Here is a 24,348-nt window from a genome sequence, read left to right on the forward strand (position 1 = left end):
AGAGCTGTCACAATACTCAACTCAAGTTTGCACTGAGGAACTGTCATGCTTGAACACCACTGACAAGGTAACCATCACCACAATGCTGCTAACCACTTGATCTCAACCTAGTCTCTCCTTGTCAGACTGTAAACTGTCATATTTGCACTGTAAATGCCACAAGACTGTCATATTGCACTATCATATCAAGTCAGTTCATCTGTTCTTAGACATCCACTTTGTCATTTTAAGTACTGTAAACTGTCATATTTGCACTGTTAATATCATAGCTATCTGTAAACTGTCTTATTGCACTATCAAGTCAGATCATCTGGGTTTTTTTTTTGGTTTTTTTTAGTTGCCTACATACTGAAAATAGGCGTCTGTACATGCCAATGCTACCTCTATCACTTGATGCAGCTTGTCACTTTATTCTTGACCCTGTTACTGTTATGCACCTGTGTTCCTTCAGGGACCTGCACAAGTTTATGTATAGTTTAGGTATAGTTGTCAGTAGTGCAAAATTTTAATGTGCTCATACAACGAGTTTGAATATGTTTTCTGAAAGAAGCGCAACACTGCTGCAGCTGCCAACCACACTGAGAAATCCTAATAGAAATGAAATTACTCATCAGTTACAGCACAATGTCAATATAATTAAACATTAATTCAACAGATCTGACAGGTGATTTATGTGAAGGGGAAACGGCAAGGACTCTTCAGTAGCTGCGCCTCGGTAGCCCAGGGGTTCCACTGTATGCCTCATGATAGTGAGGGACACTGAAAAAAATAACTCATAACATTTACTTAAAAATACATATTTGCACGCAGATGATTTAAGTAAAATTTAATGCTGCAATATCAAGTAACACTCACTTGCCAGTATTAAGTAAATTTTACTTACCATAAAACATAACAGTTGTGAAGATATTAAGTAACATTTACTTAATTACATCTAAGTTTTGTTATATTTATTTAAACAAATTAAGTAAAGTCTACTTGTTTTTTCATAGGCAGGATCATTTTACTCAATTTTAAGTAAATTTTATATTTCTGTAGTATTTGCTGTTATGAAGTAATTTAGTAGATTTAAATTATTTTCTTGTGCTTGACATTTTAACACACCTCCTTCGCCTGCCAGACCCGATAACAATCCACGGAGACCCCGCTGGTCTCACTATCTCGTCCGGAATGTTGTGCATGCGATGGAAATCGTTACAAACCGTCATTTTCTGCTGGAAACCAATGTCCAGTAAGTCCATACAGTTGTAGTGGATATTTGAAGTCCGGTACAGACGAACAACACGCAAAAATACACACAAAAAACATAAAAAACGTGCACAGGTAGGGAGAGCTTGTAGCCGCAGCCATTGTAGTAGAATTGTATATAGTAGGGTTTTCCAGAAGAAAAGGTAGAAGTAGAAGCAGAAGTAGAAGGTGGAAATATGGTGTTTGACCGACAAGATGGCATCTGTTTACAATCTGGATCGGCTGTGACGTCACATGCAAGATCTCTATATAGCCAGCAGACATCATAACCTATTGAAATTCAACAATGCTGTCAGAATCATATTGGGCATTACACAAAATACTGAAATCACACTGAACATGACAAAAGTTTTTTTTTTTGGCATTGAAGTGGTAAGTGTCTTTTTTCACATATATTTTGGGTTTGGCTTGCAAGTGTGACCTGAACGTGTAGTGTATGATCCGCCGTTCTGGATGGGGACCTGCGCAGGTAAGTTGGGAATGGGAGAGGGTGGGGGTGGTGGGCTCGTGGTGTTGGGCTCTTGTGTGTGTTGTGTGTGTCGTGCCTCCCACTGGAGGAGAGCTGGCATCCTGCCACTCTGGGTCGTAGGGCTGGAGCTGAGGCGGTGGAGGCTCTGCCACAGGGAGGATGTGGCAGCGGTTTCTCCTGTAGGTCTTCCCGTTGGCCTGGATGATGTAGGACCGTGGCTCCCTGCTCACCTCTGTCAGAGTGCCAAGTTTGTTGTAGCCCTTTTCTGTTTGCATGCGGATGACTTACCTGTCCTGTAAAGGCTGTAATGGGCGGCTTGACTTGTCATAGTGACGTTTCACTGTTAGCCTTTTGTTGAGGAGCTGGTCATGAATTTGCCTGGCATGCCTTGCAGCAGGCTGCAACAATTTGCTGCTCACCGGAATGTCAGCGCAAGTCTGTCTGGACATGAGACGTTCCGCAGGGGAGCCCAGTGTCATGTCGCGGGGGATGTTCCTCAGGTTCAGTAGGTTGAGAAAAACATCAGTCCCATCTCTGTGTGACTTCTCCATGTCTCTTTAGCTTCAAGATGACTGGTGTTGATGTCATATCGCGGAGAAGGTCGACCTCGAACCAGCCTGAGTAGGAGTCAACAAGGAGTTGGTAGTGTTTCCCATGCCAATCGAAAATGTCGGCAGCTACTGTAGACCATGGGAGGTCTGGAACTGGGTGGAGCTTGAGTGGTTCTTTCTGCTGATGTGCTTTGTTGCTATTGCACACTGCGCATGAGAGCAGCTCCTCTGTTATGTCCTTTGACATTTCTGGCCAGAAGATGATACTTCTGGCTCTGCGCTTAGTCGCGTCAATACCCGGGTGACCTTTGTGGACAATGCTCAGGCCTAGACATTAAGCATTTACCACTGGTGGCCCATTGGGCCAGTGGAATTGAAAAGTTACTGGCCCAAATGGAAAATGTGGTGACCCGAATGCGCGTGGTACCTGAACCACGGCTGCCACAGGCAGCCGCTGCAAGCACCACAGGTGCTTGCACAAAGATGGGGGTCCTGGGGCCATCCCCCGGAAAATTTTGATTTTTCAATTCATATTCATGCATTCTGGTGCATTTTAAGGTGAAATTAATGAAAATAAGATTATTCATATTTTGCTAACATTATTACCGTATATCTTTATTGTTTGTTCACATTGATATTTTATTGTTTGCATTTCTTGTTCTATCAATTTCTTAGTTACATTTAAAAATTTCCTTTGTTCTTGTTCTCTGTTCGTTTAACACATGCTGTTGATTACTGTTTTACATTAACAATTGTTTGTATAAGTTTTAGAATAAGCTAAGTTTTGCCTCACCATGCAACTAACTTGTTTATAGAATAAGCTTTGCCTGTAGCCCACCCTGTGTGATGTAGACATGTTTTCCTTTTTTGTCATGGTTTCAACTTTGGCTCATATATTCTCAACATTGTAGATATTGAATTCTCACCACTGTAGATATTCTTATAGAAATAGAGGTACAATGAACTTTTTATATACACCTTTAATATAATAGCCACAAGACACACACAGGCCAGTCCCAAGTCTGGATGAAAGGTGAGGGTGGCATACTAACCCTTATCATGCTGGATTTAAATGGGCATTTTTATTGCCCATGAAGAAGTTTTATTTCTTAATTAATAAAATATCATGAGAATCATTGACAAACCATACATTTCCTGAAAGGGTGGACTTTGGGGAATAATCTAGTGAGATTTTTGCCAAGTCTTACCTGCTCGGGGGTGATTTACAGTATAACCCTAATTACCTGTTAATTAGCTCATTAACAGGTATGCTCAGGTGAGCCAAAAAGGGGTGAAATGTTGTATTTTTTTAATAAGACAAGATATAAACACCAAATTTTCAGGATATGTCCTTGGGGGAACTCATCTCATCATCTCTAGCCGCTTTATCCTTCTACAGGGTCGCAGGCAAGCTGGAGCCTATCCCAGCTGACTACGGGTGAAAGGCGGGGTACACCCTGGACAAGTCACCAGGTCATCACAGGGCTGACACATAGACACAGACAATCATTCACATTCACTTTAGAGTCACCAGTTAACCTAACCTGCATGTCTTTGGACTGTGGGGGAAACCGGAGCACCCGGAGGAAACAAGGAGAACATGCAAACTCCACACAGAAAGGCCCTCGCCGGCCCTGGGGCTCGAACCCCGGACCTTCTTGCTGTGAGGCGACAGCGCTAACCACTACACCACCGTGCCACCCTTGGGGGAACTAGTAGTAAATTTTTGCAAATTCAGCTCATTTGCATAAACCATTGCCATGGCAACAGCAGATAGCCTAGCAACTGGGGGTATACTGGGTTTAGCATGGTCTGGTTGTACCAGAGAGGGTCAGAATAGTTATTTTTGTTGTAATGAACTAATGTAGACCTAGTTTGGCTATTTTGATAGATTTCATCATCTTTGGATATTTGAATAATATAATATATGGGATGCCCTGTGATGACCTGGCGACTTGTCCAGGGTGTACCCCGCCTTTCGCCCGTAGTCAGCTGGGATAGGCTCCAGCTTGCCTGCGACCCTGTAGAAGGATAAAGCTGCTAGAGATAATGAGATGAGATGAGATGAATATATGGGATCAGATCTAATTTACCACATTATTTTATCTGTTCTTCTATTTCAGTCATAGCAACCAACATTTATACTTCATTCTTTAATCACTAAAAGTTGATACACGTGTAGCCATATTTCTTGGCAGTGTATCCTGAAATTTTGATATATACAAAGCCTGAACGAGGGGCGGCAGGGTGGTGTAGTGGTTAGCGCTGTCGCCTCACAGCAAGAAGGTCCTGGGTTTGAGCCCCGGGGCCGGCGAGGGCCTTTCTGTGTGGAGTTTGCATGTTCTCCCTGTGTCCGCGTGGGTTTTCTCCGGGTGCTCTGGTTTCCCCCACAGTCCAAAGACATGCAGGTTAGGTTAACTGATGACTCTAAATTGACCGTGAGTGTGAATGGTTGTCTGTGTCTATGTGTCAGCCCTGTGATGACCTGGCGACTTGTCCAGGGTGTACCCCGCCTTTCGCCCGTAGTCAGCTGGGATAGGCTCCAGCTTGCCTGCGACCCTGTAGAAGGATAAAGCGGCTAGAGATAATGAGATGAGTTAATTTATGCACGATCGTATTTAAACTGTTTACCTGGCCTTTGGCCAGGTGGGGGAGCGTGGAGTTTGAATATATTTCTATTTGAATTTCACCGTTCTGATGGTCTCCTTACCGCAACCGTCTTCGTCTACAGGATGCGATTTTCCCGCCAAAATGATGCTTCCGAACAGTGCCGAACATCTCCGAAGATGCACGAAGAGGGCACACTCCTGCCACGGAGCGGAGCGTGACGAAAACAAAGATGGCGGACCTCGTATTGAAAAGGTGCATTTTACGAACAATTTCTTCACAATTCTGGGTAAAATATGAGTTATAAAATTTAATTTGTATTGAAAACATACTGGCCCGCCCGGGCCACTGTTTGGCCAAATTTAATGGCCCGAACTGGCCCGAAAGACATAAAAAACACCGCCGGGCCATCGGGCAAGTGCTAATGTTTGATAGCCTGTTCTACCTGTGCAACTTTGCCTGTGGATTACGAGTAGACTGTGTTGTTGCTGTGGATTACTTGTGCATTATACCTGGACCATCTGTCTCTGTGGGATGCTCTGGCGGTGTGCCTGCTTGTGTTTTTCTGTGCGAGCCATCTCGTGAGTACTCTGCTGGGTCTGCTTGGTAAGTGCCTTGCTTGCTATTTTAGTGGGTGAGTCTCTTGCTTATGCGTGTCGGTGGTTACTCATGTTGGCTAACGTACTAGATACGCATGTAGGTTTTATCTGTGCGAGCCCTCTCATGGTTCTCTGTTGGGTCTGCTTGGTAGGTGACTTGCCTGCTACTTTAGTGGATGAGTCTCTTACTTGGGCAGCTCGGTGGTCACTCGTGTTGGCTAACGTAATAGATTCTGCCTACTGGCTACCGCCACAGATTAATGTCCCTGTTGTGAATAAATCGGTGACTGATTCCCACCCCTCCAATGTGAACTTCGATGGTGTTGCTCTGGCTCCATTTCTATGCCAGAAAGTCTCTGAGTGAAAAGTTTGAACCAGATGGTTTACAAGACGGAATGGAACAGTGTTTGGTGCCACTACCAGAAACTCCGAAACCACGACCGGCCAAAAAGTCGAAGACACGTGCCAGTGACGAGGATTATAAAGAGGCTGTGCCCATCTTGCCTTTGGTAATAATAATGGAAAGAATTGAAAAATCCAAGAAGAATCTCTCAAACGGCTGCAGTCACTTGAGGCAATGGTTAAAGATAATACAAATTCCATTAAAAGTGTCACCGACGTCCTTGATTCTATGGGGAAACAGGTAGAAGATGTGACAAATCAAGTCATCGCCTTACAAAGTAAAGTCCACATCTTAGAAAAAGAGAACAGTGTCCTCAGAAACAATGCAGCGACCTGGATGCCTATAAAAGAAGATGGAATCTATGAGTGTCTGGCATTCCGGAGCAAGCAGGTGAGAAAGTGAAGAATATCATCGTTGGCATTTTCAAACACATCTCCCTGGACATCGTGGACCAGCTGGCTTACTCTGTGGACAATGCTCACAGATTGCTCACAGGTGCGCTCAAGCCGTTGCATCATAGTTCAATTCCTGTCACGAGCACACAGGGACATTGGCAGTGGCATTTCCAAAACCCAAGCGCAGTCCTGAGATTACTGAAATATGCACAACTCACAGCAAACCCAAGGAAGTGTGCAATTTGGTGGGTGGAAGTGCAGTATCTGGGCTTTCACTTGGGTCATGGGCAGGTGCGTCCCTAAATTGATAAGAATGCAGCGATTGTGGCCTGCCCAAGACTCAAGACCAAAAAGGGGGTGAGGCAGTTCCTAGGGCTGGCTGGCTATTACAGGAGGTTTTTCCTAATTTTTTGAAGGTTACCAGCCTGCTGACTGAGCTCACTAAAAAGGGAGCACTAGAGCTCAGCGAGTGAACAGAGCAACTGTGCAACGGTGGACGGAGCCATGCAAATGGGCTTTTTCACAGATTGAAATATTGTTTCTCCAAGACCCTCGGTGTAAACATAAATACACAAACAAAACAAGCATTAATTTAAAAAAAAAGCACACACATACAATCAGGGCCGTCGACAGGGGGGGACAACCGGGTATTTTATCCCGGGCCCAGGCATGAGGGGGGGCCCAGAACTGGTCCCTCATGAAGATGCCATTAATCATTCTGTTTCATTTCAAAATGTGTTGATTTGGGGGAGAAAAATGTGCTATATTTGCATTCAATGAATGATTTCTGGTTCTTTTGCCTTTATTGTCTTCGAAAATAGATTCAAGAACCCACCTACCATCCCTAATGCAGAAATGGTTTGGTCTTTGATTAAGGCGCCAAATAACACGGCACTATTCCATCATAATGCTTTGACAATAAGCGTGCGAGCCCGTTTGCCAACATGCACAAGTCAGGAGCAAAGAAAAGAAAAGAGAAAAAGAGATGAAGAAGCCAAGAGCCTCAGGGGCTCACTGCATAGATATTTTAGAAAAGATTCAGATGATGCAGCAGGTGGTGAAGGCAGTGGGGCAGCTGAGCCAGGTATGACACAGATAACTTTTTTCCAGCCCCGTAATGTAACCCCAGCACGTGCGACGCGCCATTCATAATTATAAAGTAGGGGATAGCAGGGTACACTGAGTGAACACTGAAATGCACAGGGCATTGAATTATTTCATAAACATATCGGTTTAATAACACTGTGTTACATATATCTCAATGAAGCAAAGAATAGCACATTGGCCCGCAATCATATCCAAATGTTTTAGGCACGCTTGCTGAACTGCACTGAGCTGGACTCCGGTTAGCTGAAAGCCCGTGGAACGCTGCCTCTTGTTAATTAAACCTTATTTTGTTGGAAATCATCCTGTGTAGATACGACGTCATGTGAAATTGCCAGCTAGATAGAGTTTAATGTAACGAATGGGCTATAAATGGGGTGTTTTGAGGTTAGTCTGTTGCAAAACATTAAACTTTCGCTTAGACTGGATACTCTTCAAACAATTCCCTTGCTCAAGTGAAAAATTATAGGCCTGTATGAAAAGCGCAATTAATGAAAGTAGCCTAATAAGCCCTAAATGAATAAACCAACCTCTGTTTTATTGTTGTTGCTTACACATTAAGATTTTGAAATCTTCTCGATCCAGTTCTATATCCAGGGAACGTTGTAATCCTTTTGGTTTATCTGTAATAAACGTGTCAGCCCCCAGGTCAGATAGGCTAATGTTACGTGGTTGGGAGGGTGTCAATTTTTTTTGTAACATTCTAAATCGAGTACGGAAAGGACGTTTATGAAAAACAAGACAAAAAAATACACTGAAAAACTCACTGTACACATCACTAGTGGTGATGCTTCTATGTTCAGATTTTGGGAAAGCCATAACTCCGTTCTCATTGAGGCCCAGTTCCATCCCGTAAACAATCATTTTGGTTTATCAACTACCTGCGCTCAAACATGTCACAGGAGAGGCTCAATGGGCTGGCTATGCTTTCTATAGAGCGCGAACTTGCAAAGAAGCTGGACTTCAATGACCTTATTGACGACTTTGCCACAGCAAAAGTCCGGCGCATTGCATTTCGCACCTGAATAGTTGCAGACTAAGGAAATGTTCAAACTGTAAATATGTTGAAATGTTGAAATAAAATGGTTGACTGTTATAATGGGCTTGGAATACCTGTTATTTAAGGGTTGGAGTGAATGGAGACTGTGAAAAGAGGGGTTGGGTGTGGGTGGTTGCTGTGTGGTGATGTGCGTGCGCGCGTATGTGTGTGTGTGGGGGGGGGGCACTCAGATTATTATGTCCCGGGCCCAGCCAAAGCTGTCAACGGCCCTGCGTACAATACCACACAAACAGAAATAGTGCAAATTGTATGAGTGCAAATGGTAATAGTAACAGTGCAAAATGGCTAAGGATATGGGAGTATCTGCAATATGCAAATCATGATCCATTTACAGGATGAGTCGTGAGCAGATGTTGAGGTGAGGAAGTGTCATAAAGTGACAAGTGCTTTATTACTTGACAATACTACAGATGAATTGTAGTAACAGACTGAGTTATTTGGAGATAGGGGAGAGAGAGAGAGAATTCAGCATCCTGACAGCATGGTATATAAAGCTGCTCGCCAGTCTGGTGGAGCTAGCTTGGAGGCTCTGGTACCTTTTTCCAGAAGGCAGGGGACTGAAGAAGGTGTGTGAAGGGTTAGTAGGTCTATGTTTTGGTTGTACGTGGCTGCCTGCATAACTGTCCCAGTCTGTAATGTCAAAACAGTTCTGAAGTGCAGAAGTAGCACCTCTGGCTGCACACGCATCTCTTTCAGAACTGATTTGGTCACTTTCACCCTTGGCCTGTCTGCTGGCTTTAGCATAACTGTGATGTGGTCAGAGATTCCGAGGTGGGGGACGGGGGCAGCCTTGTATGCTCTTTTGGTGTTAGTGAAATCAATGTCCAGTGTATTATTTCCTCTTGCTGGGAAATCAACATGTTTGTGTAGCTTGGGTAAAACAGACTTTGGATTGGCATAGTTAAAATCCCCAGCAAGAATAAGAAATCTATCTGGGTGGGCTGGCTCTTGCTCACTGATAGCTTGGTACAGTTCACTTCGTGCTGCCTCTCTGTTGCTGTTATTAGTGCTGGGTGGAATGTATACAGTTACTCAGAAAATAGCTGTAAATTCCAACAGCAGGTAAAAAGTTCAGCACTTCATGATCATAAACTCCACCAGAGCTGAACAGTGTTTAGAAACCACTATCATATCCTGACACTGAACATTGCTTGGTCTTACCTCCCACTCCCCAGGCTCCGTCAGCTATGTGGCACATTAGCCAGTCTAGCTGTATGGCGGAGTCCGGGATGATGTTATTTAGCCATGTTTCTGTGAAAATACAAACACATTTTCTTGTGTCGCACTGGGTGGCTCTCAGAAGGTGTACATGGTCCATCTTATTGTCTATGGAACGAACATTGGCAAATATGATGGATGGTACTGCCGGTCTATTCGGATGAGCCGCTAGCCTAGCCCGTGTCCCGCTGCACTTTCCCCTTTCCTGCTTCCTCTCACAATGCCTGCAGTGCCCCCTCTCCTGATAGGAAACAGTACTTGAAGTCAGTGATGTTGTGATCTGGCAGAGTAGGCTGAGGCTCTAGAGATTTTGTTCTTGTGCTGCTTGTCAAACTGTGTTCACTTGTTCTGCCAATATTCACCAAAAACTGGCAACTGTACTTGTGTCTTAACATATACAAACATGTAGACATAGATGAAGAAACATTTCAAAACACCATGTTATTGGGTTTGCGAGGGGCTGCTGCATCCATACATGCTGCCGTCTTGAAACCATCTAATAACCATTAGATAAACCAACTTTTTTTTTTAGTGTGTTGCAGGCATCAAATTCTGAGGGTTTTTTTTTATATTTACAAAATACAATTAAGATGGTCAGTAAAATTATTGAAAATCTCTTCTTTGTCCTTTTGTCAGTTAAATAAAGGTTCACATGAATTAACACACCACAGATATTTGTGTTAATTGCTTTTTGGAAAATATCTCAACTTTTCTGGAAATGGGGTTAGTATTAGTCCATATGGAGATTATAACTAGGGGGCGGGTCACTCTGTGTAATCATTTGACAAGGCTGTTCCTGATTCGCTGAGTGAATCTACAGCGCTGGGCTCATTCAATTTGCCCAAAGCCTCATTTTATATCATTCTTTATTTTTCTTTTCTTCTTCTTTATTATGGTGCTCTTGTACTTGGCTTCACAAAAGTCCAAAATAGTAATCTTTAAAATTTTGTTAACCAAAATAAGACAATGTAGAAGCCAAAAAATGAAATATTATACTGATTTTTTTTCTTTGAAAGACAGGAGGGCTTAGTCCTGCTAGTCCACAAGCTGCCGCTGGTGATTATACAGTTGAAGATTAGTGGGGAAAAAATTCTTCTCGTCTTTCTCTAAATCTTCAACTGTCCAGTTTCAATGAGTCTATTGCCATTGTTTCCTCAGATTCCGGTTCTTGGCTGACAGGACTGGAACTTGATGTGGTCTTCTGCTGTTGTAGCTCATCGATGTGTTGTGCATTTTGAGATGGTTTTCTGCTCACCATGATTGTAAAATTTGGTTATTTGAATTGTCAGAGTGTAACACTTGGCGGCTTGTGTAATTTCTAACAGCTGGAATACAGATATCACATTTCTGTATATTGTATATATCAGATACTCACTGTGAATGTCTGAAATTCCTCGTGGTGTTTGCCATTCAGTGGGGCATAGTCATAGGCGGTTTTAAACAGGGGCCAGGGGGGGCCAGTGCCCCTGTAAAATTGCTCCTGGCCCCTGTTGTGGCCCCTGTGCTGAACAGGTAACAAGATTTATTAATTTTGACGTGCGCTGGCTCGAAGATCGGAACTGACATGACGAAGTGTTCTACACGGACTCCTTAAAGCGCTACACGCACACTGTTACCTGCAGCAGAAAGACCAGCAGCAGCGCGAATTGCACTGTAAAAAAAATATTTGTTGTTTTAACTTAAAGAAGTTAGTGCAAGGGCTGCCTTAAAATTTTGAGTTCACTGGAATTCACATAGTAAGTTAAATTGTTGTGAACTTACTATATTAATTTTCAGTGAACTCAAAATTTTAAGGCAACCCTTAAGGCAACCCTTGCACTAACTTTAAGTTAAAACAACAAATATTTTTTTACAGTGTGTAAACTTCGGACGTGAGAGATTGCAGCCCTGCAAGGACTAGGCTACTGCAAAGAGGCGAAGGTAAGGAAAATTATTCAATTTCGTAACATCAGTGTTTGCACATATCCGTGTTTTACTGTTGTTGTTCACTACAATAATAAATCCGTTTTATTGCGCTTTCTTAAAAGTGTGTTGCACAGCAATAAGTAGCCTAACTTAATATTTTTGGGAAATGGGTAAAATAACCGACAGTGTTTAACCTTCTTGTAAAACTCGAATGGCCTTGTGATATGTAGAGGCTACATTCCTCTCCGTTTACTTTTTAGTATAGACCTACTGTAGGCTGTCATCATGGAAAGGAGCAAGAAGGACATTATGTCCTTTTTTGCCCCTGTTGGCAAAAAGCAACATAGAGAGAGTAAGGAAGATGAAGATTATGAAAGAGGAGAGAGAGCCAGAGGTGGAGAGAGAGCCAGAGGTGGTGGTTGGAGAGGTGGAAAGTGAGGCATCTGAAAGGCAATCTGAGAGTGAGGATGAAGACATTCAGGATCAGATTGAGGGACAGAATGAGGGACAACCCAACGAGTCATTGGGACAACCAGATTCACCATGCATATCAAGTACAGCACCATCAGGTTTGTGATGTTGTGTATGTGTGTGAGCAGTGTCGACCTACAATTCATATAGCCTACCCTGAAAGTGTGAAGTCTGAATAATAATTAATAAATCTCATCATCTCTAGCCGCTTTATCCTTCTACAGGGTCGCAGGCAAGCTGGAGCCTATCCCAGCTGACTACGGGCGAAAGGCGGGGTTCACCCTGGACAAGTCGCCAGGTCATCACAGGGCTGACACATAGACGCAGACAACCATTCACACTCACATTCACACCTACGGTCAATTTAGAGTCACCAGTTAACCTAACCTGCATGTCTTTGGATTGTGGGGGAAACCGGAGCACCCGGAGGAAACCCATGCGGACACGGGGAGAACATGCAAACTCCGCACAGAAAGGCCCTCGCCGGCCCCGGGGCTCGAACCCAGGACCTTCTTGCTGTGAGGCGACAGCGCTAACCACTACACCACCGTGCCGCCAATTAATAAATATAAAATACAAATAATAGATATAATAAATAATGATAAATAAATGTTGTTCTCAGTCGCACTCTCATATTTACTGTATTCATCTTTCTCCAGATATCAGCAAGTGCTTGGACAACACTCCAGTGCAGCCACGTCTGAAGAAAAGGTTCATTGTATGCAAAAATAGAAATCTTATTTTACAAAAAAGAGAAACATGGTTTTAAGATTTACTGAGCACAATTTATTTTATGTTTAGGCTATTGAGACAGAATGTTTATCTCATTGTATTTATGCTCAATGTATTTTGTTTTGGTTTTAAATAAACTAAACTAAACATTTTGAACGCTTAAATGTTGCCATGTTTTGCCCATATGTGCCCCCCTGAAAAAACACTGGCCCCACCTCGGCCCCCCCTAGTAATTTTGGTCTAGAACCGCCACTGGGCATAGTGGTGTTTTCTCTGTTTCAGATTAGGTCAGGAAAAAGTGTAGACATTCTCTTTTCATTTAATGTTTTGGTTTATGATTGTGCTGTTACTCACCTGAAAGCTTTTAGTATCAGCAGCTTGTTTCATTCCCCAGTATATAACCAGAAAATATATATCTGGTGTTTGTTCTAATTAATGTCTATTATGACCCTGTAAATATTCTTGAAATCATGTATGTTGTTTGACATGTCACCTGATATCAACAGTAAATATGCTCTGAGTAATGTAAAAACCCTGCCCCAATATGGTGGTGTGACTAACTGCCTCCTAAAGACATTTTACAGGGCCATGATACTTCATTAATTCTCTGTAGATACTGAAATACTGCATGAATGGAGGTAGATATAACATGTCTGCATAACTCTAAATAATTTACATTTAAGTCAGGTAATGTGGTTTCTTCACTGCTGTGGATTTTCATGCAGTGTTGGTTGTCCCTGTCTCTTTGTTTCTGTTTCCTTTGCAGCTGTGTGTAATCAAACCCAACCTCCTTGTGTGGAGGCCGCTGTGATTTTATTTTACACAATTCTCTGAAAGTGCTTAGAACATCCTTTACCAGATTTTAGTGTAACATAGATACAGTACATCCAATCAGATTTGGGCTCAAAAATATATTAAACAGACCTGCAAGAGACACACATAAAGAACACATTAAATCTCAGCCACAATAAACAAACAAGAAGACAGAGTCATCTATATCCCCTGCCCTATACACCAACTATATACCAAGTTTCAAGATATTATTTGTCACAGTATTCAAGTTCTGCTTCAGGAAACCAACCCTACCTCTTTACACTGACCTCAGCAGCCCATGGCGTAAGCCCACCAGTCCTTTGGTCTAGGTGAGCTAAAAATTAAAATTTCTCACATTTCTTATTGTACCTTATAAATTATACCTTATAAAACTAGACATGTTAAATAGTTTACCGTCTAAATTGCATTTTAATATGAGACCGGAACATGCTCTGTTTAGTTGGTAAAGTTTGGCTCTTTGAATCCGCCATTACACGAATGCGTTCCTGGTAAGTTACTGTTCATTCAGTGAAGTGACGTCATATGTGAAACACTTGAAAGTTCGTGGCATTTCTGGCTTTGTCTGCTTTGCAAAGTGTAACAAGTTTTTAACATTTTTTTTTATTCTGCAACAAAACTAAAACCAAAGCATGCCTCCTCAGGGGTGTGTCCTTCAAGGCTGTTCAAGTGTAGCCGATTAAAAAAGCAGAATTTTGATCCATTGTAGCCCAAAGTCGGCAGGACACTTGTGAAATGAATGGGTTTCATTTGTACCGACGAAGAGAGGTAACTTCAAGCCGACAGGACGGTTTGGTGTCTGCTCCATGCATTTTGAAAAAGATAAATTTGTCATGCAGATTCATATAGAAGGATTTGAGTGATGTCTGGTATGCGGAGCAGTTCCTACGGTCTGGAAACAAAAATCAGAAGCACCATCCCATAGAGCTCACCGCACAGTAAGTGTGAAGTTTGCTTTTAGCCTGTTGCTTGAATTTATGAGTTGTCCATCAGCATCACCAGACCCATTTTACTGGAGCACGTGCCCCAATATATATATATCTGCTGTGCCCCTGTAAAACTTCCTGATCACATTTCAGAAACAGTGATGTATTTGGCACTGCGGAATCAGTTACTGCAATTACTGTCATTTTTTACTAAAACCCCGATGCTTTAGTTGAAGGAGAGGGTGTAAAGTCTGTTTGTGCCTGATGCAGTATTTGAAGGAGGAGCTGCTTTTTGTACAACAGTAGACACAGATGCTCCAGCTGTTTTGGCTATAGCACACGCGGATGAAATGCCGAAAGGAGAAGAGAGAGGTTGTTGAGAGAGTTTATTGTGTTTCCAGGCAGTATTTGATGGAAGATGGATATGATGTGTTAATAGTAGCTGAAGATACAGTATTAATTGAACAATGCACATTTTGATCATGTTGTGAGAGAATCTCATTCAGAGCCTAAAAATACAGAAAAAGTTTTGTGTAGCTTCCAGTAGTCTGAATGACCATGCTGCTCCACAATGTGAGTGGTAAGATGGCAGTCAGATGGTTTCACTCCAAACAGTGCTCTAAACATGGTTTAGTGAGGCTAGTGGAGCTCGTGGACACATTGCTTCTAAATTGTTGTAAACAACCCTAAAGATGCCGAGTGTCAAGCATTTGGGTGTAAAATAAACCTGATCACTGATCATTTTATGTGACATGCTTTTGTTTTTATTCACGGAGAAACGAGATCTTTGTAGACGGCAAGAATCACACTGCAATGACAACAGGATTGTTTATTAGTATCTGTGTCAGTATTGAACATGTGTTATTGAGCCAAGTAGATTTAAGAAGAAGAAGAAGCCTTTATTTGTTACCCGTACACTCAAGCACAGACTGAAGCACACAGTGAAATTTCTCCTCGGCATTTAACCCATCTGAAGCAGTGAACACACACAAGTGAGCATTGAGAACACAAACATACCCACAGCAGTGGCCAGCTATGCTACAGCACCCAAGGAGCAGTTGGGGGTAAGGGTGAAACGTTAAAAAAAATGTTAGGAACATGTAACATCACCTTGTTAACATGCATACCAAGTTTCAAATCTGGATCATGAATAGTTTTAGATATATGGTCCAGAAACGAACATTGCTCTGAGAAACTAAGTCAAAATCAATTTTTATGTAAAAATTTGAAAAATACTTTTTTCAAAAATCCAAAATAGCAAAAGGCACCAGTTCACATGTTGCTTGATGTGTCTGACTACACTATAACACTGGCCACTAAGCAGTGTGTCTCATCTCATTATCTCTAGCCACTTTATCCTGTTCTACAGGGTCACAGGCAAGCTGGAGCCTATCCCAGCTGACTACAGGCGAAAGGCGGGGTATACCCTGGACAAGTCACCAGGTCATCACAGGGTTGACACATAGACACAAACAACCATTCACACTCATGGTCAATTTAGAGTCACCATTTAACCTAACCTGCATGTCTTTGGGGGAAACCGGAGCACCCGGCAGAAACCCACGCAGACAAAGAGAGAACATGCAAACTCCACACAGAAAGGCCCTCGCCAGCCACAGGGCTCGAACCCAGATCTTCTTGCTGTGATGCGACAGCACGAACCACTACACCACCATGTCGCCTAGGCAGTGTGTATAACCAGTAATTACTGACACTGGCTACTAGGCGGGGGCGGCACAGTGGTGTAGTGGTTAGCACTGTCACCTCACAGCAACAAGGTCCTGGCTTTGAGCCCAGTGGCCGACGCGGGCCATTCTGTGTGGAGTTTGCATGCTCTCCTCGTGTCTGCCTGGGTTTCCTTCGGGTGCTCTGGTTTCCCCCACAGTCCAAAGGCATGCAGGTTAGGTTAATTGGTGGCTCTAAATTGACCATAGGTGTGAATGGTTGTTTGTGTCTATGTGTGAGCCCTGCAATGACCTGGTGACTTGTCCAGGGTGTACCCCGCCTCTCACCCATAGTCAGCTGGGATTGGCTCCAGCTTGCCTGCGACCCTGTAGAACAGGATAAAGCGGCTAGAGATAATGAGATGAGATCTCAGCAATGGTGAAATCTCATCTCATCTTATTATCTCTAGCCACTTTATCCTGTTCTACAGGGTCACAGGCAAGCTGGAGCCTATCCCAGCTGACTACAGGCGAAAGGTGGGGTACACCCTGGACAAGTCGCCAGGTCATTGCAGGGCTGACACATAGACACAGACAACCATTCACACTCACGGTCAATTTAGAGTCACCAGTTAACCTAACCTGCATATCTTTGGACTGTGGGGGAAACTGGAGCACCTGGAGGAAACCCACGCGGACAACATGCAAACTCTGCACAGAAAAGCCCTCGCCAGCCACAGGGCTTGAACCCGGACCTTCTTGCTGTGAGGCGACAGTACTAGCCACTACACCACCGTGCCACCCCATGGTGAAATCGAATTTGTAAATAAAATCACTGCCCTGACTCTACTCATCAGGCCAGAGCTATTTTCTTTCTGTGTCTGTTTTGTACAACATAAGGAAACAGTATAGTAATGGTAAAGAAATAAAACAAAAGAGGCTGGCTATGATATAAGAACATTCTACAACCCAGAAACAGATGGGAGCTCTGCTTTTAGGCAGTGCCTCATTCTATATACAGAGTCTCCAACTCTCCCGCCGTGAGCGGGAGATCTCCCACTTTAGGGAACATTTAGAAAATCCTCCCGACCTCCCGCTGACAATATAAAAATCTCCCGCCCGCCCTTACTACACATGATTAGTTAAAAAAAATATATAACTTGATACGTTTATGTTGACGAAAATTAATAGTTGACTTTCTGCTTTTCATGTGTCTGACATTGTATGGGTGGACTCAAGTGTGTACCCCGTGGTATATGCCAATTCCCCGGTCAGTACACTGATCGGCGTAACGGGGGGATTGGAGTGAATGCCGGAAGCATGCGCTCGCAGATCAAGGGCGTGTATGAATGGAGCGGAATTTGGACGACCCTATATCTGACAAGGTTAGATCACCAGACAAGACAGATTCTAATGAACTTGTCTGACTTTTTTTGTCTGATTTTTACTAACTTAAACTTAGAAATAGAATATTATTAGAAGAACATCATCAGAGGGTCTACCATTGGCAATTTATAATAGTCATAATTGACATTAACATTGACTTTAGGCATATTAAAGTTTGGTCTATAGTCACTGGATTTATCTAGATCTGTTACTATTAATAAGATTTAATTGACACAAAATGTGGTGAATCATTCATACTGTACACATATATATGCTCAAGGGCACTTCAGTCCAACACCACCCCATGTTAACCCAACTACATGTCTTTGAACCATGGGGTTAACCAGAGCTGACACAGGGAGAACACACAAACTCCACACAGAAAGACCACCAGCCACAAACCCAGAACCTTCTTGCTGTGAGGCAGCAGTGCAAACCACTATATCCCCCTGCTGCCCAAGTTAATACATTTTTAAAGTCTCCCCATCAGGGAATTGAACCCCTGTCTTCTGCATGACAGGCAGCAATACTGTCCACTATACTAACGAGGATGACACAATAACCCTCATTTATCAATCTAATGTAGAAACCAACGCAGATCAAAGTGTAGAAATCACCGTATGACAGGGTTCACATGTGATTCATGAAACGTTTGTATCTTGCCAATCACAGTGTAAGAATGATTGGGCATTGATAAATGTGGTGGGTGAAAACCATTGTCATTTCAATATCACAATCCTAAATATTATCGGTTTAGAGGCCTTGTTCCTTGACTTTACGACATGGAGAGTTGTAATATGGTCAAGAAGAGAAACTTATCTGCCCTCAGAATAGAAGCTTTAACATCACAAATCCAATGGAATAAATTATTTCTATTTGGCAGCCTGAATAGTAGCATCACAGGAAGGCAGGAAAATGTGGTATGGAAAGCACTTACTGCTGTGGTCAACAGCGTTCCTGTCAATAATCAAACTCCAGCTGATGTTTTCATATTTAATTTATAGGCCTACATCCGTGATATTGGACAGATCACACAGCATTCAACTGTTCCTTTTCAAAATTCAACACCCCCACACCCTGCTTGCCTATCTATCTATCTATCTATCTATCTATCTATCTATCTATCTATCTATCTATCTATCTATCTATCTTTCAAAAAAGTTTGTTGGTCAGACATTTCTCTGCCTGTGTGCAATCGCTAGCAAAGCTGTAAAGGTGTAAGAGATTGGCCCAGGCCACCTTATCCTCTACCAGCTTTCTGCACCTCCAATCCAGTGTCACTAACCTAATCCAGTGTTAAGTGTAGATCAGGTTTCTCTTCATTGACGCATAAATCTTTTGCTTTTTACTAAAGATTTCTGTGGAGGCTTTGCTCTGACGGAGCTGAACATTTTTGGTCAACAAATGTTAGAACTATTGATATTTTTGCATTTAAGTACTCGCACCCCACAAGCCGATGTCTCTCTTCAAAATGATCCAGCTGTTGGTGGTGGAGTCTACCTGTGTTTACCTTTCTGGATTTTAATATTTGGAAGTGGTATATTTAAAGCTATTGACTGCAGTAAAGTATCACTTCTCAGCCTTTTGGTTAAGATCAAGTGTAGTAGGTGTTCTTATCAATTTAATATCTGATATGTTCTCTAAATAAGGATATTATATCAAGCGAATTTTTTTTTAGAATGGTTGGTTGGAATAGGGGCTTGTTCTTTTGGCTACAGCCATCAACATGATGTTATAGTACCTTCAGGAATGGTACCTTTGTTCAAAAAAAAGTTTCTTTTTCTTTATTTAACACACTATTTTTAAATGAAATTGATGAATGGGTTTTTTAGAGTAGTGAGTTAAAATAGGAATTTGGTTATTTTATTCTATATGCTCATGTTGTATTATAGTGGATTTAGGAATGGTTACCTTATTTTAGAAAAGAAAGAAAAAAATATTCATTTTACCTGCCCTAACTTTTTCCTTATTTTCTGGTTTTCTCCATGTTCAGCAACACAGGTGTAGAATTGGGTGTGGGTGGTATGGGCGTGTCCCTACCAATATTTCTGATTGAAGAAAAAAATCCCGCCCTATGCGCGGGACACAAAGGGTTACTGTAGGTTTCCATTGGGCGAAACACCACGCCCAATTCGCTCATGAATATTCACTCTGGGGGCGTGGTCACGAAAACAGCAAGCCCATGTCAATTAGCAAGTGCGGTTGCAGTGCAGTGAGCGGCTGCTCGCGAGCAAACTGTCCTTGAGGAATGTAGCATTAGATTAGCTTGTAAAATGAATCAGTTAACAACAGTTCGGATTCAGTGTGTAAAAACGACAACATGGGAATATGACTGTTTTCTAAGTTTGTGTGGCATGTAAATAACAATCCGACAACAACTGGAGTTCATTAAGGTCACAAAGACATTATTAAATCATATCAGATTGTGCTAATGTTGGCTAATATTGCACCGAGTCTTGTTTGTGAAGTGCCTGCAAACTTTAGCAGCCCGCTAACCCTGAATTTGAAGCGCTTCAGTTAAGACCTGCAGAGCCCTGACCAAGTTCCTGTAACATGACACATGTAAACAACAACAACAACCCGATGGTGATGTGGACATTGTTCGTGGCCCAGACACCTTTTAATCAAATCAAACATTTTCACGGAATCAGCAAAACAGCCTCCACCATCTTGATCAGAAATGTTTGGTTCCTCCGCCTCTCTTTTGAAAACTTTTTTAAGCGTGTTCTGAATTGAAGAAACACATTTTACACAATTTCCCTCGACCAGAACACTATGTGCACTTCAGCAGAACCCTGTCCCTCCCTCCCCCCTCCGCTCTGGGCTCAAGGACACAACAGAAGGGCAATAATATACACTTTCTGCTTGTAGCTTTTGAACCATTCGCCCGCCCTTTGGCGTGTCTTCACAAAACCTGGCTAAGTGCGCTGCATCACTCTCACAGTTTCCCCCAGGGGAACTGTTGTCTCTAGTTATTATTAGTGATGCAGTGCACAGCACGCGTCACTATTGTTCGTAACAACAACCAATCAGAATTCAGATACATTCTGTTGCCAAGTAAAATTATAACCTTCCAACGTATCAAAAAAGTTCTCGAGCGCTCATGCTATTTTACCGTTAGACCAATCACTATACACATAGTGTATAGTGAATGGTCTAACGGTAAAATAGCACGAGCTATTTTACCGTGAGACCAATATTATGGTCTACCCATAATACTGAAATGTCATTACATTGCAAGCATTTGACTTTGGTGCAGACCCAGCAAATTATTTCAAACTGAGCAAACACAAAGAAGTTTCTGTCGCGGAGATGAGAGACGGCCGAGAAACGAGCCTAGCTGTTTTTGAGTGGCTGCCCTTTTTCATCCTGTTGTGGCAGAGCCCCAATGGATAAGGCACTGGTCTCCTAAGCCAGGGACTATGGGTTCGAGTCCCATCTGGGGTGTGAGGGCAGCAGAGTGGCGCAGCAGGAGCGTGCTGGGCCCAGAGGCCAATGGATCGAAACCATCCTCTGCTAGCCTTTTTACTCCAATGTTTTCCAGAAGACAGCTATTGCAGGCTCTAGACCCACAGAAAGTGAGAGGTCAGCAGCGGGAGCATGCCGGGCCCGGAGGTCGATGGATCAAAACCATCTTCTGCCGAGTCTGCCAAATTTTACTCCAAAGTTTTCCGTGACCCAGTGATTGTGGGTTCGAGACCCGTGTGGGGTGTGCAGAGTGCCGCACTGGAAGCGCACTGGGCTCAGAGCCCAGACGCCGACACAGTCTGCTGCTCTTTCTAGCCACTTTTCTTCCCAAAATTCCCAGCAGAGGCAATAAACGTCATCTATCTGTCTTACTAGAAATTTGGTGGCTGGCCTCGAAAATTGTCCATCAGGAGGCCTGATTTTCAGTGCTCTGTCACTGGTTTGCCATTGGTCAGTGCTTTGTATCACGCAGACAGGCACATAGGCACTATGGGAGTGAAATAAGGCCCACCGCATCTACCAATTGTTGTCACAGTATGTTACCCATGTGTATGACTCACAGATCAGAGCTCTTTGGGCAGCAAAGATCCTGGTCAGTGAATCAGGAAAAGTCAGAGTGATTTCATGGTTTTCTAACTTTTTTCCACATGTTCTTCTTAAGCACAAGACATAAAACGTAATTAATCAAGTGCCCTGAATTGTACACATATAGTCGTTCATTTTCTGTACCCATGAGCTATCTCAGGGGTAACCCAGACACATTAACACCTCTGGGCTATTCAGAGTTTTCGCTTGACCTTCTCTAGGTCTAGGGACTGGGGCAGGAACCCGGAGCACCCAGTGCCAATCCTCACAGGCACGAAGAGAGCATGCATGCTCCAGGCATAAAGGCTGCCGGTCACCCACTAGGCTCAAGCCCAGACCCTGCTCAGTGTGAGTTGACACTGCTAACCACCACAACATTATGCGGCCTATGTAAATCCAGTACAAAGCTGTGCTTTCCAGTGTAAAACTGCTTGGCTACGACTGGCAGTGTACATGCTTCCAAAGAAAAGTCTACTTACTTAAGTCGGGGTAAAATGCCTTGTGAGCAATTTGTGACTGGAATGAGGACGTGCTGACATTAAAGCCGGACGTTGCAAGCGTTTGACTTTGGTGCAGACCCAGCAAATTATTTCAAACTGAGCAAACACAAAAGAAGTTTCTGTCGCGGAGATGAGAGACGGCCGAGGAACGAGCCTAGCTATTTTTGAGTGGCTGCCCTTTTTCATCCTGTCGTGGCAGAGCCCCAGTAGCTTAATGGATAGGGCACTGGTCTCCTAAGCCAGGGACTGTGGGTTTGAGTACCATCTGGCGTGTGAGGTCAGCAGAGTGGTGCAGCGGGAGCGTGCTGGGCCCATAACCCAGAGGCTGATGGATCGAAACCATCCTCTGCTAGATCGAAACAATCCTCTGCTAGCTGGTGGTCTTTTTACTCCAATGTTTTCCAGAAGACAGCTATTGCAGGCAAGGAGTGGCAAGGAGATGTTGTGATTATTTAACAGATTGTCAGCTACACAAGAAATCCTGCCTCAGCCAGCCCCAGGATGTTTGTGCGCCACCACCAGCCTTCCATCCCCTGCCCCTGGCCCAGTGGTTTGAGGAAGTGCATGCCAAGGATGGTTTCGGCCGTGGACCTCCACTGTGTGTTTGGATGTGTTCCACTTCATGAGGCGGTTCGCTGACGGTCTCACCACAGAACACCATCCACTGTATGGTACGTTCTGTTCTAAATTGTCAAGCACAATTTTTGAGTGGGACAAGCAGGATATCTGTCATCTGAAGGAGGCCAAGCAGGCAGAGCTGAAGAAGAAACATCCTGGCTATGAGCCAACAGATGCTCAGGTGTTGGCAACCATCAGCACAAGTGAGCTAGCGAGGCACTGCTGCAGGAGAACCCGAGGGGTAGAAGAGACCAGTGCACTCATCAAAAGTCTGCTTGACTCCATGTGGCAGCTGGTGGACAGCACTGGACTGCACCTCATCAATCATGAGAGCATGCCTCGAGTGTGGGAGATACAGCAGAAACACCTTGCCTGCATCCAGGATCCACCAGGAGTGCAACTGTACACCAACATTGGGTCAGGGGTGGAGAAAGGGGACAAGACACTTGACACTATTTTTTCCTCTTTTTCTCTTCTTTTCCCCCTTCTTTCCCCTCTTTTCTTATTTTTCTTTTCTTCCCCCCTTCTTACAGTCCATTATGCCCCTCGCCTGGCCAGGAAGGCAGCTATGCCAGCCACTATACCACCAACGCTGCAGGCCTACCCTGGGGACACATGCCTAAGTGCCATTGCTTCTGTATTTGAGGCCCAGGCAACAGCTGATCAGCCCAAGAGCTGAGGTTTCTGTAGTGTAGTGCTTATCACATTCATCTCACACGCAAAAGGTCCCCGGTTTGAAACCGGGCAGAAACAGCGGTGGGTTGGTTTATTTATTTATTCATTTTTTGAGCGACTGCTGAGCTGTGATCTCTGCTCTGACCGTGCCAACTACGGAAGCAAGTGTTTGCTTTTGACCAGCCAAGGTATGGACACATTTGCTGAACAAATCTTACACAGTGACTCTCCAGTTCTCTGTTTGTAGACAAACATACACCTGTCGCTTGTTGTCAACGAAAGGAAAACACACAGGAGCCTGTGTTGTTCACGGCTTCATGGGTCGACCGTGCGTAGGGGCAAACTGATGTCATTCAAACCTGCAAACAACTACTTACGGTACGTTGCTCGTGGAAAGCAGAAGGAACAGTCCTCATTCACCTCCTTGGCCCGTCCAAACAAGGCATTCGATTTCTTCCCGTGATGTTGTTGCAGCGCTTTTCGATGCTGAACCTCATCACACTCGACCACCAGCTCATCTCTACGATGCCAAGGCCGTGCCCCTATTCTTGTGACAATTGTTTAAGTGTGACCCGCGTTCTTCTTGAGGCCCAGGCAAGAGCTAACACACGCGTGGTTTCCGTATTGTATTGGTTACCACGTTCGCTTAAAGGCGTCAAGCAGTGGCGATAAAAGTCGCATTATTCTGCACCAGAATGCTTTCGAGATTCGAAATAAATTGACCGTCGATTTTTCAAAAGCTTCCCGCGGTTGTAATCGGTCCTTATTTGATCATGCCCATCACTTGAAATTTTCCGCGTTCACAGCGCCCCCTCTCGGTCAATGGAACAGCTGCGTGACGTCATACCAGTAACCACTCGGTGCAGTTGCAATGACGGACACACCAGAAAATAGGAGCGATGGTGAGGAAATTAGCTTTGATTTTACCGATAC

General features: G+C 43.6%; 1 protein-coding gene and 2 non-coding genes across 32 annotated transcripts in view; 2 read left to right on the forward strand and 1 right to left on the reverse strand.

Moving 5' to 3' along the window:
* The window catches only part of LOC132891954 (protein NLRC5-like), an 888,139-nt gene that overhangs the window by 204,429 nt on the left and 659,362 nt on the right, over positions 1-24,348 (reverse strand). The window lies entirely within an intron of this gene.
* Positions 18,873-18,989, forward strand: LOC132896648 (U5 spliceosomal RNA). Its single transcript, XR_009656120.1, has one exon. It is a non-coding gene; the product is annotated as a U5 spliceosomal RNA (small nuclear RNA).
* LOC132897658 (U2 spliceosomal RNA) lies at positions 19,138-19,330 on the forward strand. The gene has a single exon (XR_009656354.1). It is a non-coding gene; the product is annotated as a U2 spliceosomal RNA (small nuclear RNA).

Source organism: Neoarius graeffei, chromosome 1 (genome assembly GCF_027579695.1).
Source record: "Neoarius graeffei isolate fNeoGra1 chromosome 1, fNeoGra1.pri, whole genome shotgun sequence".
NCBI lineage: Eukaryota > Metazoa > Chordata > Actinopteri > Siluriformes > Ariidae > Neoarius > Neoarius graeffei.